The sequence below is a fragment of the Salvelinus fontinalis genome, chromosome 28 (genome assembly GCF_029448725.1).
Source record: "Salvelinus fontinalis isolate EN_2023a chromosome 28, ASM2944872v1, whole genome shotgun sequence".
NCBI lineage: Eukaryota > Metazoa > Chordata > Actinopteri > Salmoniformes > Salmonidae > Salvelinus > Salvelinus fontinalis.
Window position 1 is genome coordinate 26,015,487 of NC_074692.1, and position 16,016 is coordinate 26,031,502.

Sequence of the window (16,016 nt, forward strand, 5' to 3'; positions counted from 1 at the left end):
CCCTCTATCATTTGAATACACCAAGTTTTGTTTGGATGTTCTAAACATTAATTGTATGAGACAGAATATGTTGAAATGCAAAATGTAGGAAGAGTTGTGTATGTACTGTATGTTCAGTGAATGAATGTTGTTTTATATTGTTGTCCCCTAAAAGTGTAACACGGTCCCAAACCATTTTCTGACAAAGCAAAGTAGAGAAAATAGGAACACATATCTTTCTTGTGAGGGTTGTGGCAAGGGAAAGCTGCAGCCCGGCTGTTAATGGAAGATGCAGCGCTTACCTGGCTAGCTCTCTGTCTCTGTCTCTCTGTCTCTCTCTCTGTGTCTCAACTCAATTCAAGGGCTTTATTGGCATGGTAAACATATGTAAACATTGCCAAAGCAAGTGAAGTAGATAATAATAAAAAGTGAAATAAACAATAAAAATTAACAGAAAGCATTACACTCACAAAAGTTCCAAAATAATAAAGATATTTCAAATGTCATATTATGTGCAAATAGTTAAAGTACAAAAGGGAAAATAAATAAACATGTCTCTCTTTCTCTCTCTCTCTTTCTCAATTCAGAAATTAAGAGTAAACATTACACTCACAAAAGTGAAATAATAATATAGACATTTCAAAGGTTGTTGTAACCGTGTTGTACAGTTGTACAGTGTTGTAACAATAGTTGAAATACGAAAGGAAAAACAAATAAACAGATAAATATAGGTTGTATTTACAATAGTGTATGTGCTCCACTGGTTGCTGCTGTGATCTTGCTGCTGTGATGGCACGCTGTAGTATTTGTGTTGTTTCACCCAAAAGATTTAGGACGCTATCAAGATTGGATATTTTTTTCAAATTCTTTGTGGGTCTGTGTAATCTGAGGGAAATATGTCAATAGCAAGACTATGCTCACTGAGTCTGTACATAGTCAAAGCTTTTTGTTAATTCTTTCCATGTGTCAAGTAACTATCTTTTCGATTGCTCATGATTTGGTTGGGTCTAATTGAGTTGCTGTCATGGAGCTCTGTTTGTGTTCGTGAACAGAGCCCCAGGACCAGCTTGCTTAGGAGACTGTTCTCTAGGTTCGTCTCTCTGTAGGCGATGGCTTTGTTATGGAAGGATTGGGAATCGCTTCCTATTTGGTGGTTGTAGAATTTAACATCTCTTTTCTGGTTTGTTCACTGACCACAACCCACTTGTTTTTCTGAGGTCAGACACATTGCTGATGCTCTGTCCCGTGCTCCTTTAACCTAGCTTGTATCTTTTCACTGCTGACCCCTACGGGCTGTCTGCTCCTCTTTCCTCTTAAATTGCTCCCCAGGTATCAGGTCTGCTGAATTTGAGGGGCGACAGTCAGCTGGGGGACACGGGGCTACTGCTAGGAGCCGGGATTGGTATCCTTTTTTAGTTTTTTAGTTTTTGGGGAAATTTGGATTGTTTTGAACATGTTGGAGGAAGTTGGGTTGAGGGTGGGACCCTCATTTTAAGGAGGGGGGTGTCACGGCTCCTCCTCTGAAGTGCAGGGGGCGGTTCCTCTTGCAGGCAGAGGAGGGTCGTTAGTGATTGGAGCCACCTGGACTCAGGGTATAAAACTGCTTCACTAATCACCTCTCTCTCTCTGCTCCTCCAGGTATGATCCTGTTTTGTTTGTTCCTTTGTAGTTTTGCATAGTTTTCACTCAGTCATGTTCACACACACTTATTCACGCATCCATGCACTTTACATACACCTTACATTATGATACTTCCACACCTCATTCCTTTTTCTTAGTTTAAAGTTAATAGTTTTGTTTATAATAAAGAACACTTTTAATTGGCCTATACCTGTTGTTCGTGTCCCCTCATTTTTGTCACAGGCTATGAGCCGGCTTGTGACAATAATAATACAGTGGATTCTCTCTCCCTCCAGTCTCCACAGCCAACTCTCTCTCTCTCTCTCTCTCTCTCCAGTCTCCCTCCTTCTCTCTTGATCTCTCTCTCTCTGTCTCTCCCTATCCCTCCTCTCTAACTCCCTCTCTCTCCTCCCCACGCTCTCTCTACAGACCAGGAGCTCAACTGCTCCCACTGATTAGGCCTCACACCAACATCATAGTAACTGGAACTGTGGAGCAGTGATTCTAGTGATTGGAATCCGATTTCATGTTGCCGTTTTAAATGACCCAGTTAATGAAATGAATAGCACACGACTACAGTCATGGTTGCTGCTGTACACAAGCACACAAACATGCACCAGACAGTAGCACTTTCATTATAGATGCTGTTCATTATCATAGCCGGTTGGACTCCTACCATTGCATTTACCTAGGGATTTCACAGTAGCGTAATACTTTCCAGGCATCTAGGGGTAAAGCTGGTCACACTGAAACTGATTCCTATGGCAACCACTGGTACACATGATCATCTTGTAAACCATCCCCCACCAGCATCCTAATTATATTTAAACTACAAATCTCTTTACGCTTCCCATGCTTGTTATGCTCAACAGTGCTGTGTTTTTTCATCTTCTATTTTTCTGGCGTAATCTGGTGATAATGAGGGTGCAAGCCATAATGAGATGTTTACATTTTTGAAAATTTCTCACGTTTAGTTGAAATTAAATGTTTATGAGGTGGTGTAGGCAAAACCGCATCACAACAAATTGATTCAAACTTGACTACTAAATATTTCCCCTCTAATGGGCTTCTTCATTTTCACTCTCTCTTGCTCTGAGTAGATGAGAGCAGAGTGCACAAACAAAAATATTCCTTTAATAACATGTACTCTGCAGTCTACACATTATGCTCATTCAGCCTGGCCTCAGAGCCATATGAAGCATACTACGCATATTTTTCTGCACCTCCAAGACATATAATACGTACTAATGGTCTAGATACTTTAGACAGAAACAAAAGCAGTGATGTTGGTCGGGAAGGATGGTTGTGCATATACCACGACTCCCTATCAATCCAAAGGTTGCGTGTTCGAGTCGCGTCAGAGACAACTGTAGCATTTTATCTAACCCTACCCCTAACCCTTATTCTAACTTTTCATTAACCTGTTTGGGCTGCAGGGGCAGTATTGAGTAGCCGGATAAAAGGTGCCCATTTCAAACGGCCTCGTACTCAATTCTTGCTCGTACAATATGCATATTATTATTACTATTGGATAGAAAACACTCTCTAGTTTCTAAAACCATTTGAATTATATCTGTGAGTAAAACAGAACTCCTTTTGCAGCAAACTTCCTGACAGGAAGTGGAAAATCTGAAATAGATGCTCTCTTCTAGGGGCTGCCTATTAAAGTCCTTGATATTTATTTGTTTAGATGCACTTCATGCGTCTTCCACTAGATGTCGACAAGGAGTGAGAGAATAAATGGAGTGAATAACTTGATCTGGGCTCGTATAATAGCTCTTTGTGTGACGTGTCACCAGTTTCCTGTTTTCTGAAGAGCGCGTCAAGGGACCTGGATTTGCTTTCTGATAAGCTGTCGTTATGGACGACTAATATCTCCGGCTTTGATTTTATTTGATACATGTGACAATATCATCGTAAAGTATGTTTTTTCAATATAGTTTAATCAGATTATTGAATTTTTTTCGGGAGTTTTGCCGTGTTCCGTTCTCTTCCGTTTGTTGACATGGAGAGATTCGCGCCACTTGGCAAGTGTGCTTGCTAAATCGAGAGGGAAAAAGGCTGTTCTAAATCCAAACAACGATTGCTCCCGACAAAGGACCCCTTGTACAACATTCTGATGAAAGATCAGCAAAAGTAGGACCCATTTTATGATGCTATTTCATATATCTGTCGAACATGTTGTGCTAGTCGTTTGCGCCCAGCTTTGGGGTACTCTCTCGCTATACCTAAGCTGGATGTCGTAATGATGTTATTTTTTAGAATTCTAACACGGCGATTGCATTAAGAACTAGTGTATCTATCATTTCCTATACAACATGTATTTTTTAGTTATGTTTATGAATAGCTATTTGGTCAGAATATGTGTGTCAGAAAAAGTGTCAGAAAAATATCCGGACGTTGTGGGAAAAAGATGCTACGTTAGCACAATGTATAACCACTGATTTCAGCTCTAAATATGCACATTTTCGAACAAAACACAAGTGGATGTATAACCTGATGTTATAGGATTGTCATCTGATGAAGCTTATCAAGGTTAGTCAAAAATTATATATCTTTTGCTGGTTTGTTACGATCGCTAACTTTTGCTACTGGGAAATGGCTTGTGTTTCTGGCTATTGTGGTAAGCTAATATAACGCTATATTGTGTTTTCGCTGTAAAACATTTAAGAAATCGGAAATATTGTCTGGAATCACAAGATGCCTGTCTTTCATTTGCTGTACACTATGTATTTTTCAGAAATGTTTTATGATGAGTATTTAGGTATTTGACGTTGGTGTCTGTAATTATTCTGTCTGCTTTCGGTGCAATTTCTGATTGTAGCTGCAATGTAAACTACGATTTATACCTGAAATATGCACATTTTTCGAACAAAACATAGATTTATTGAATAACATGTTATAAGACTGTCATCTGATGAAGTTGTTTGTTGGTTAGTTTGGTTGGTTCTTGGTTAGTTAGGTTAGCTTTGTGCATGCTACCTGTGCTGTGAAAAATGTCTGTCCTTTTTTGTATTTGGTGGTGAGCTTACATAAATATACCTGCTGTTTTCGCTGTAAAACATTTTAAAAATCGGACATGTTGGCTGGATTCACAAGATGTGTACCTTTCAGTTGCTGTATTGGACTTGTTAATGTGTGAAAGTTAAATATTTCAAAAAAATATATTTTGAATTTCGCGCCCTGCACTTGAAGTGGCTGTTGTCATATTGTGGCCGGCCTCGGGCTTGCAGCCAGAAGAAGTTCCTGCTACGCCAAACTTTGTCGTTTTAGTTCTAACCTTTAACGTAAATCATCCTAACCTTTGTTGTTAGTTCTCCTAACCACCAACGTAAATTCTCCCAGTAAATTCTCCTTTGTTGTTACAACGCAACAAGCAGCCTGGTCTCAGAGACATACGTATAATACTCTACGTCCGCTGGGTGGTTGTTATCCTTGATGATCTTTTTGACCTTCCTGTGACATCGGGTACTGTAGGTGTCCTGGAGGGCAGGTAGTTTGCCCCTGGTGATGCGTTGCACAGACCGCGGTACAATTGCCATACCAGGCGGTGATACAGCCAGACAGGATGCTCTTGATTGTGCAGCTGTAAAAGTTTGTGAGTGTTTTAGATGAAAAGCCTAATTTCTTCAGCCTCCTGAGGTTGAAGAGGCGCTGTTCCGCCTTCTTCACACCACTGTCTGTGTGAGAGGACCATTTCAGTTTGTCTGTGATGTGTATGCAAAGGAACTTAACTTTCCACCTTCTCCACTACTGTCCCTTTGATGTGGATAGGGGGGTGCTCCCTCTGCTGTTTCCTGAAGTCCACGATCATCTCCTTTGTTTTGTTGACGTTGAGTGAGAGGTTATTTTCCTGACACCACACTCCGAGGGCCCTCACCTCCTCCCTTTAGGCCGTCTCGTCGTTGTTGGTAATCAGGCCTACCACTGTAGTGTCGTCTGCAAACTTGATGATTGAGTTGGAAGCGTGGATGGCCACAGTCATGGGTGAACAGGGAGTACAGGAGAGGGCTGTGAAAGCACCATCGTCGGGCCCCAGTGTTGAAGATCAGCGGGGTGGAGATGTTGTTTCCTACCTTCACCACCTGGGGGCAGCCTGTCAGAAAGTCCAAGACCCAGTTACAGAGGGCGGGATCGAGACCCAGGGTCTCCAGCTTAATGACGCGTTTGGAGGGTACTATGGTGTTACAGTAAATACTGAGCTGTAGTCAATGAACAGCATTCTTACATAGGTATTCCTCTTGTCCAGATGGGATAGGGAAGTGTGCAGTGTGATGGCGATTGCATCGTCAGTGGACCTATCAGGTAGGGTGGAGGTGATATGGTCCTTGACTAGTCTCTCAAAGCACTTCATGATGATAGAAGTGAGTGCAATGGTCGCGATAGTAATTTAGTTCAGTTACCTTAGCTTTCTTGGGAACAGGAACAATGGTGGCCATCTTAAAGCATGTGGGGACAACAGACTGGGATAGGGATTGCTCTGAGGACGTGGCTAGGGATGCCATCTGGGCCAGCAGCCTTGCGAGGGTTAACACGTTTAAATGTTTTACTCATGCTGGCCACGGAGAAGGAGAGCCCACAGATTTTGGTAGCGGGTCATGTCAGTGGCACTGTATTGTCCTCAAAGCGAGCGAAGAAGTTGTTTAATTTGTCTGGGAGCAAGACGTCTGTGTCCGCGACGGGGCTGGTTTTCTTTTTGTAATCCGTAATTTACTGTAGACCCTGCCACATACCTCTCGTGTCTGAGCCGTTGAATTGTGACTCTACTTTGTCTCTATAGTGACGCTTTGCTTGTTTGATTGCCTTGCGGAGGGAATAGCTGCACAGTGTATATTCGGTCGTGTTTCCGGTCGCGTTGCCATGATTAAAAGTGGTGGTTCGCGCTTTCAATTTTGCGCGAATGCTGCCATCAATCCACGATTTCTGGTTAAGGAAGGTTTTAATGCTCACAGAGGGAAAGACATCTCCGATGCTCTCGTTAATAAACTCGCTCACAGAGTCAGCGTATACATCAATGTTATTGTCTGAGGCTACCCGGAACATGTCCACGTGATCGAAGCAATCTTGAAGTGTGGAATCCGATTGGTCAGACCAGCGTTGTATTGACCTGAGCGCGGGCATTTCCTGTTTTAGTTTCTGTCTATAGGCTGGGATAAACAAAATGGAGTCATGGTCAGATTTGCCGAAGGCAGGGCGGGGGAGGGCTTTATATGCATTGCGGAAGTTTGAGTAGCAATGATCCAGAAAGCTACCAGCTCTTATTGCACATTCGATGTGCTGATAGAATTTAGGAAGTATGGTTCTTAGGTTAGCTTTGATAAAATCCCCAGCTACAATAAATGCAGCCTCAGGATGTTTGGTTTCCAGTTTACATAGAGTCCCGTGAAGTTCTTTCAGGGCCGACGAGGGATCGGCTTGGGGGGGGGGGGGGGTGGATATACACGGCTGTGACTATAATCGAAGACAATTCTCTTGGAAGATAATGCGGTCGGCATTTGATTGTAAGGAATTCTAGGTCGGGTGAACAAAAGGACTTGAGTTCCTGTATGTTGTTGTGATTACACCATGAGTCATTAATCATAATGCATACACCCCCGCCCTTCTTCTTAACAGAGAGATGTTTGTTTCTGTCTGCGCGATGCGTGAAGAAACCGGGTGGCTGTACTCTGACAACATATCCCGAGTGAGCCATGTTTCCATGATGTATCTCGGGAAGGCAACTAGTGCACTAATGTCATCCACCTTGTTATCTAGAGATTGGACATTGGCGAGTAATATGCTTGGAAGCGGTGGATGGTGTGCTCTCCTTCTGAGTCTGACCAGTATGCTATTGCACGACTAACGTAACATAATACATCATTCAAAATGGAGGGAACAATATATGTATAAAATCGTACAAATTGCCCTGAGACCAGGTTAGCTTATCTGGTGAGATAACAGGGCATCCTGGCTCTGTGCATTCTGGCATTTGAAGTGCTGACGTTGAAAAGCATGAGTTCAGGTGTAGTGACACATAAAAGCGTCGTGCGCACTGAGTCAGGGTTGTGTGCCTAGTGACAGTGGGGTTGTCCGGGAGGGAATGTGTGTATGTGTGTGGCTGCGTGTGTGTGTGCACCAGATGGAACTCAGCATGGCTGCGTTCTGTCCTCTCTACCGATTGAAGCTTGTGGGGATTGTGCAGTCAGTCAGTGCTACCAATGACGTCTCAATGCACCAGAGACCTGTGTGTGTGTGTGTGTGTGTGTGTGTGTGTGTGTGTGTGTGTGTGTGTGTGTGTGTGTGTGTGTGTGTGTGTGTGTGTGTGTGTGTGTGTGTGTGTGTGTGTGTGTGTGTGTGTGTGTGTGTTTGACTGGAGTGAAATTGAAAATGATATGGAGAGGAGAGACTGTCAGGGTGTTTATACATGGTAAATTATACCATTAAATGATCTGATATATAACATTATATTATACCGTTAAATTAGAATCTGAAGCTGTTGTCTAAATAGGTCATACTATAAATCAGGGGTTCCAAACTGTTTTGGCCCGGCGACCCCATTTTGATAACAAAAGAAATGTGTGACCCCACCATGTAAAAAAGTGATGTAATGTTTTAATTGGGGCTATAACAGTCTATTACAAAGCAGTCTGACAGTAGTTTAGACAGTATTTCAATCTGAAGTAAGTATGGTTTGAAGTGACTGAAATGCATCAGGAAGCTATTGGAAAGTTTAGAAGATCATCAGGCAATAATTTTGTATGATCTTCTGTATAGAAAAGAACATCATCATTGATGATGTTCTTATTCCCCCAGTCGTCTGATTTAGTGCCTGGTCTTGTCCACTCTGTTCTAATGAGGCTTGTGGGTATTGTAGAGGGAAACAGAAGACACATACATGCTCTTGAGAGTCTTATCTTTCAGTGATGGGGTCATAATATTTTGTAGCTTAAACCATTAAAAAGATAGAGCCACATTTGTAGGAAGACAACAGAAACATCTGTTTTTACAACTGGATCTAGTGGTTGCCGGAGGTTACTGACGTAACCCCGGTTCTATGAACCAAGCACATTTTAAAAAATGTATTTAAGCGCTTCTCTCACGACCCCATTTTCAAATCAGGCTTTTTCAAAGATAAAAGATGAAATTAAGTCAATATCTGCTTCACATAACATGACTAACAATGCAACAGCTATGTGTAAGAAGTTGGTAATAGCTTAATCATGATCTTTTGAGATACTTTTTTTACCCCCCATCATGGGGTCCTTCCTTTTCTCTCTCTTCAAGTTTCTTTTATTCTCTGTGACAGCTTTTCTACTGCCTCTTTCAATCAGCCATACAGGCATTATAAACACAAGTCATATCTGGCAATGAATACAGGTGAATCTTTGTGCAATGGATTTTCTTTAGTGGGGACACAACCACAAGCTGACAACCATACCAAACCGAATGAGGTATGTTTTATTTGGGCTTAGTTAGATTTTTCATGCCTAGTTGTTAGCCAGCATATGTTTAATAGTTTCCATAATAATGACAGACAGAAGGAGATGGGGCAATGCACCAGATCACTTCAATTGAGTTGTGTCTATGGCCAAATTCAGTGTCGAGGTTGTTAAGTGATATTGTAGTTCCAATGCCCTAGTTACTGAGTCCAATTTAGGCCATCGTTCAACCTTAAATGTGTACCTGTCTGCAGCAACGGGGAGGCTTGTTGGTCCATAACAGGATGAGCGATCGACTCATCTGTTTGTAATGAAACTAAACTCACTGGCAGGCTCTCATAATTTGACCTGGAACGAGCTGTGACAGAAACAGAGCGGCAGATTAAGACTTATTCCCATCACACTCCCTCCTCGGCCTGCGACACTGTGCCGGTCGGGCCGGTCCGTCTGGTTTTCACAGCCATGTTATTCGCTATGAAATTTCACATTAACCTGAGATAACCTGTGCTGCACAGGAAATGTGAAAGCAACTCTCCCCCTATAGAAAGTCTGTTCTCAGAAAGACAATTGTTTACCTTGTCATTTCGCTGCCCCGTTGAGGAGATAAACTCAGCTTTCGGGGGAGAAACATACAAGCTGAAAGCATTTTACTTACCATTGACCACCGCGGTGACCTTGCGATCCCATTCCCAGGTATCGGAGGCTTAAGAAATGAGGTAGCGCACATCCACGTGCCCTTCCTGTTGATTTATAGTCTAGTTATAGTCTCCTAGTCACAGATACTGAAGAAGGACATGTCTTTGGGGAACCAACCACATCTGTTGCATTGCTTTGATAAATGTACCAACATTTATCTCAATGAATACTGGAGCAATCAAATCAAATCAAATTGTATTTGTCACATGCACTGAATACAACAGGTTACAGTGAAATGCTTACTTACAAGCCTTTAACCAACAATGCAGTTTTAAGAAAAATAGGTGTTAAGTAAAAAATTGATTTTACATAAAAGTAACATAATAACGTAACGTAATTACATACATTAAATAAAAGTAACAAATAATGAAAGACCAGCAGTAAAATAACAATAGCGAAGCATATACAAGGGGTACCGGTATAGAGTCAATGTGTGGCGGAACCGGTTAGTTGAGGTAATTGAGGTAATATGTACATGTTGGTAGAGTTAAAGTCACTATGCATAGACAATAAACAGAAAGTAGCAGCAGTGTAAAATAAGGGGGGAGGGGCAATGCAAAAAGTCTGGATAGTCATTTGACTAGCTGTTCTGGAGTCTTATGGCTTGGGGGTAGAAGCTGTTAAGGAGCCCTTTGGACCTAGACGTGGCGCTCCGGTACTGCGTGCCGTGCGGTTGCAGAGAGAACAGTCTATGACCAGGGTGGCTGGAGTCTTTGACAATTTTTAGGGCCTTCTTCTGACACCGCCTGGTATAACGGTCCTGGATGGCAGATGTACTGGGCCGTATGCACTACCCTCTGTAGTGCCTTTGCGATCGGAGGCCGAGCAGTTGCCATACCAGGCAGTGATGCAACCAGTCAGGATGCTCTCGATGGTGCAGCTGTAGAATATTTTGAGGATCTGAGAACCCATGCCAAATCTTTTCAGTCTCCTGAATAGGCTTTGTTGTGACCTCTTCACGACTGTCTTGGGGTGTTTGGACCATGATAGTTTGTTGGTGATCTCTCAACCTGCTCCACTACAGCCCCGTCGATGTTAATGCGGGTGTGCTCGGTTCTCCTTTCCCTGTAGTTCACAATCATCTCCTTTGTCTTGATCACATTGAGGGAGAGGTTGTTGTCCTGTCACCACACGGCCACGTCTTTGACCTCCTCCCTATAGGCTGTCTCATCGTTGTCGGTGATCAGGCCTACCACTGTTGTGTCATCGGCAAACTTAATGATGGTGTTGCAGTCGTGCCTGGCCGTGCAGTCATGAGTGAACAGGGAGTACAGGAGGGGACAGAGCACACACCCCTGAGGGGCCCCTGTGTTGAGGATCAGCGTGGCAAAATCTACCCTTACCACCTGGAGGCGGCATGTCAGGAAGTCCAGGATCCAGTTGCAGAGGGGGGTGTTTAGTCCCAGGGTCATTAGCTTAGTGATGATCTTTGAGGAGGCTATGGTGTTGAACGCTGAGCTGTAGTCAATGCGTTCTGCATTCTCACATAGGCGTTTCTTTTGTCCAGGTGGGAAAGGGCAGTGTAGAGTGCAATAGAGATTGCATCATCTGTGGATCAGATGTATGCAAATTGGAGTGGGTCTAAGGTTTCTGGGATAATGGTATTGATGTGAGCCATGACCGGCCTTTCAAAGCACTTCATGGCTACAGATGTGAGTACTAAGGGTCGGTAGCCATTTAGGCAGGTTACCTTAGTGTTCTTGGGAACAGGGACTATGGTGGTCTGCTTGAAACATGTTGGTATTACAGACTCAGTCACGGACAGGTTGAAAATATCAGTGAAGACACTTGCCAGTTGGTCAGGGCATACTCGGAGTACACGTCCTGGTAATCTGTCTGGCCCTGCGGCCTTGTGAATGTTGACCTGTTTAAATGTCAGACGGAGACGGAGGGGATGAGGAGTGAGGATGTAGAGATCATTCAATCACATTGACTACAGAGAGCGTGATCACACAGTCGTCCAGAACAGCTGATGCTCTCATGCATGTTTCAGTGTTACTTGCCTCGAAGCGAGCATAGAAGTTATTTAGCTCATCTGGTAGGCTTGTGTCACTGGGCAGCTCGCGGCTGTGCTTCCCTTTGTAGTCTGTAATAGTTTGCAAGCCCTGCTACATCCAACAAGTGTCGGAGCCAGTGTAGTATTCAATCTTTGTCGTGTATTGATGCTTTGCCTGTTTGATGGTTCCAGTCACTGGCTTTATCAATGAATGCATCGATGACGTCGTCCCGACAGTGACTGTACGTACATACCCCAACCTGAATCCATGGATTACAGGCAACATCCACACTGAGCTGAAGGGTAGAGCAGCCGCTGTCAAGGAGCGGGACTCTAACCCGGAAGCTTATAAGAAATCCTGCTATTCCTCAATGCCATCGGAAGAATCCCAGAACATATTCCAGTCTGTGCTAGCAAAACAGTCCTGTAGCTTAGCATCTGCTTCATCTGACCAATGTTTTATAGACCGAATCACTGGTGCTTCCTGCTTTAGTTTTTGCTTTTTAAGGAGGAATCAGGAGGATAGAATTATGGTCAGATCTGCCAAATCGAGGGTGAGGGAGAGCTTTGTACGCGTCTCTGCGTGTGTGGTAAAGGTGGTGTAGATTTTTTCCCCCCTCTGGCTGCACATTTAACATGCTGGTAGAAATAAGGTAAAACAGATTTAAGTTTCCCTACATTTAAGTCCCCGGCCACTAGGCATGCCGCCTCTGGATGAGCATTTTCCTGTTTGCTTATGGCCATACACAGCTCATTGAATGCGGTCCTAGTGCAATCATCGGTTTGTGGTGGTAAATAGACAGCTACGAAGAATATAGATAAAAACGTTCCTGGTAAATAGTGTGGTCTACGGCTTATCTTGAGATACAGTACCTCAGGCGAGCAAAGCCTTGAGACCAGCTGTTCTATCCAACCGAAAAAAGTTTAAAACCCGCCAGCTGTATGTTATTCATGACGTCGTTCAGCCACGACCAGGTGAAACATAAGATATTACAGTTTTTAATGTCCCGTTGGTAGGATATACTGTACATGCTCGAAGTTTGTCTATTTTATTGTCCAAAGATTGTACATTGGCTAATAGGACCGATGGTAAAGGCAGATTAGCCACTCGCCTTCGGATCCTTACAAGGCACCCAGACCTATATCCCCGATATCTCCGTCTCTTTCTCCTGCAAATACCTAGGATGAGGGCATTGTCAGATGTGTAAAGTAAATCCTTAGCATCCGACTCGTTAAAGAAAAAACCTTCGGTACCGGGTGAGTAATCGCTGTCCTGATATCTAGAAGCTCTTTTCGGTCATACGAGATGGTGGCAGAAACATTATGTACAAAATAAGTTACAAATAATGTAAAAATACACACAAAATAGCACAATTGGTTAGGGGACCGTAAAACGGCAGCCATCTCCTCCGGCGCCATTATTGCCCAATCCAGGTGTGAAAATCAATATCGTGACATGTCTTGATTACAAATTATACAGATTAATTGAAATAGAAAATATTGTATAATGTCTCATTTGGAATGATCAGGGAGTCAAGAGGGAAACTAGAGAGCAACAGAGAGCTAACAGCAAGGAAATTGCATTTTCATATTGACTGAGGTATAGGCTAGAAATGTTTTTCATTTTCTTTTTCATTCATACGCTATTCTTTTCTGCCCTCTGTGAAGCTCAGGTGCTAGCTAGTACATTGTGGTCCCCTGTGGCTCAGTTGGTAGAGCATGGCACTTGCAACGCCAGGGTTGTGGGTTTGATTCCCACGGGGAGACCAGTACGAATGAAAATGTATGCACTCACTACTGTAAGTCACACTGGATAAGTGTCTACTAAATGATGTAAATCTTATTTACCATCCTTCTTTAAGACTTATTATCGAAGCATTGTGCTACAGACCACCCAGCAGCTCCTGGTTGGGATAAGAAAGCCTCTAGTTAACTTCCTCTGGATCACCATTAGAAAATGTCACAGCTGGAAGGATTTCCATCATAAAGCTCATACCACTGAATAGGGATAATAGGGTTTGTCCCTGGAAATGGTCGCTCTTGATAAATCCTAATTTGACCATGAGCTGTTAGTGGTATGTAATTAATATGAATAGATCGGCGGTAGGTCTTAAAATCCTACAAAAGGAGAACATCTAGATCACATCCAATGGATACAGAGACGGAGGGGATGAGGAGTGAGGATGTAGAGATCATTCAATCATCCCCCCAGCCTCCCTGTGGTCATCAAACACCTCTCTGCTCAATGACTCCTGTGCAATTACGGTACTAGATCAGAGGTGTCTTGTGTTAGCCTTTCCACACTCTCCTACCGACCCCAATCCTACACTGTGTTGGCTAGGGTATTTTCTTTTCACATTGTTCTTTCGAGCAATGTTTCAAAAACCAAGGGGAATGCATAAGCAGGTCAATGCAGTACAGATGGGCTTGGCTTGGATCAGTAGGGTGGAAATGGTATCAGTGTATTGACGGTGTGTCTTACATTGTTTCTGCACAGCTCAATTCAGTCCAATCTGCAATGCCATAAACTCACATAATATGAAAATAGTCCTAACCCAGGTTTTGATTACAATTAAAGTACTTGTCTTGTTTCGCTCAGTAGACATCTTGCTACTTGTCTAATTAACTACCCCAACAAGATCATTCAGGGACAATGTTTGTTTTAATTTAATTCCAGCCGTGGTCCAATATAATTTTTTTAACCTTCTGTTTCAGGAAGTGATGTCACTGAGTAATGCCCCTATGTATAGGACTTTCCACTCCGACCTGGGATATGGATGCCTGATGAAGACCTAAGGGTCGAAACGTTGTAAATAAGTATCACCTGGGAGCGTAAGCAGCAGTGTGCCTTTCTGTTTTCCATGGGTTTTCCTACAGCTCCATCACCTGCGTAAACTACCTGGATGTGCCGATGTTCTTCAGCTTTTGTACCAATATTATGCAGCAGCGTAAGACAAGAATACTTTAAGCTAAACATATTGATTTCCTGTATGCATATGAGGCTCTCTGTATCTTCATCAAACAGTGTGTTTACAGGTTATTATGAACTGCTTTGCTTTTGGGAGGGTTTCACCCTCTGGAATGATCTGTTTACATCTCAATATGGGCTACCTTGCTGAGCATAGCTTTGTTAACGGAAGAGTGAACAATTGTGTTCATTTAAAATAGAGGCAGGTCGTTCAGTACTAATGCCAGGACAGATACACACAAACATGCACACCATTGCACACGCGCACACACACGCGCACACACACGCACAGACACAGACACAGACACAGACACACACAGACACAGCCACACAGCAGGGACCTGCATGTATCATTATTTCCACAGGGTATACATAACGTAGAGCCGAGTGTCAAAACACAGGACTGACTGCATCTATCACTAGAGAGTAAACAACAACATGGAGATTACCGGTTTAGCCAAACCACTAACACTGACTTTCTGTAGACATCAAACCGCTAACACTGACTTTCTGTAGACATCAAACCGCTAACACTGACTTTCTGTAGACATCAAACCGCTAACACTGACTTTCTGTAGACATCAAACCACTAACACTGACTTTCTGTAGACATCAAACCGCTAACACTGACTTTCTGTAGACATCAAACCGCTAACACTGACTTTCTGTAGACATCAAACCGCTAACACTGACTTCTTGTAGACCTTATATCAAACCACTAACACTGACTTTCTGTAGACATCAAACCACTAACACTGACTTTCTGTAGACATCAAACCGCTAACACTGACTTCTTGTAGACCTTATATCAAACCACTAACACTGACTTTCTGTAGACATCAAACCACTAACACTGACTTTCTGTAGACATCAAACCACTAACACTGACTTTCTGTAGACATCAAACCGCTAACACTGACTTTCTGTAGACATCAAACCGCTAACACTGACTTCTTGTAGACCTTATATCAAACCACTAACACTGACTTTCTGTAGACATCAAACCGCTAACACTGACTTCTTGTAGACCTTATATCAAACCACTAACACTGACTTTCTGTAGACATCAAACCGCTAACACTGACTTCTTGTAGACCTTATATCAAACCACTAACACTGACTTTCTGTAGACATCAAACCGCTAACACTGACTTCTTGTAGACCTTATATCAAACCACTAACACTGACTTCATGTAGACATTATCAAACCGCTAACACTGACTTGCTGTAGACATTATCCTCTTCATAAAGAACCATTTCCTAAAATCCTATTTTCCACCAAGCAGTTTTCAGCTGGTATTATTAATGAGTAACTTTTCTTTACACTCTCTCTCTCCTT

At 42.8% G+C, this 16,016-nt stretch overlaps 1 protein-coding gene across 1 annotated transcript in view; it reads right to left on the reverse strand.

Annotated features, from left to right (window-relative positions):
* Positions 1-16,016, reverse strand: part of galnt9 (polypeptide N-acetylgalactosaminyltransferase 9) — a 150,088-nt gene that overhangs the window by 104,480 nt on the left and 29,592 nt on the right. The window lies entirely within an intron of this gene.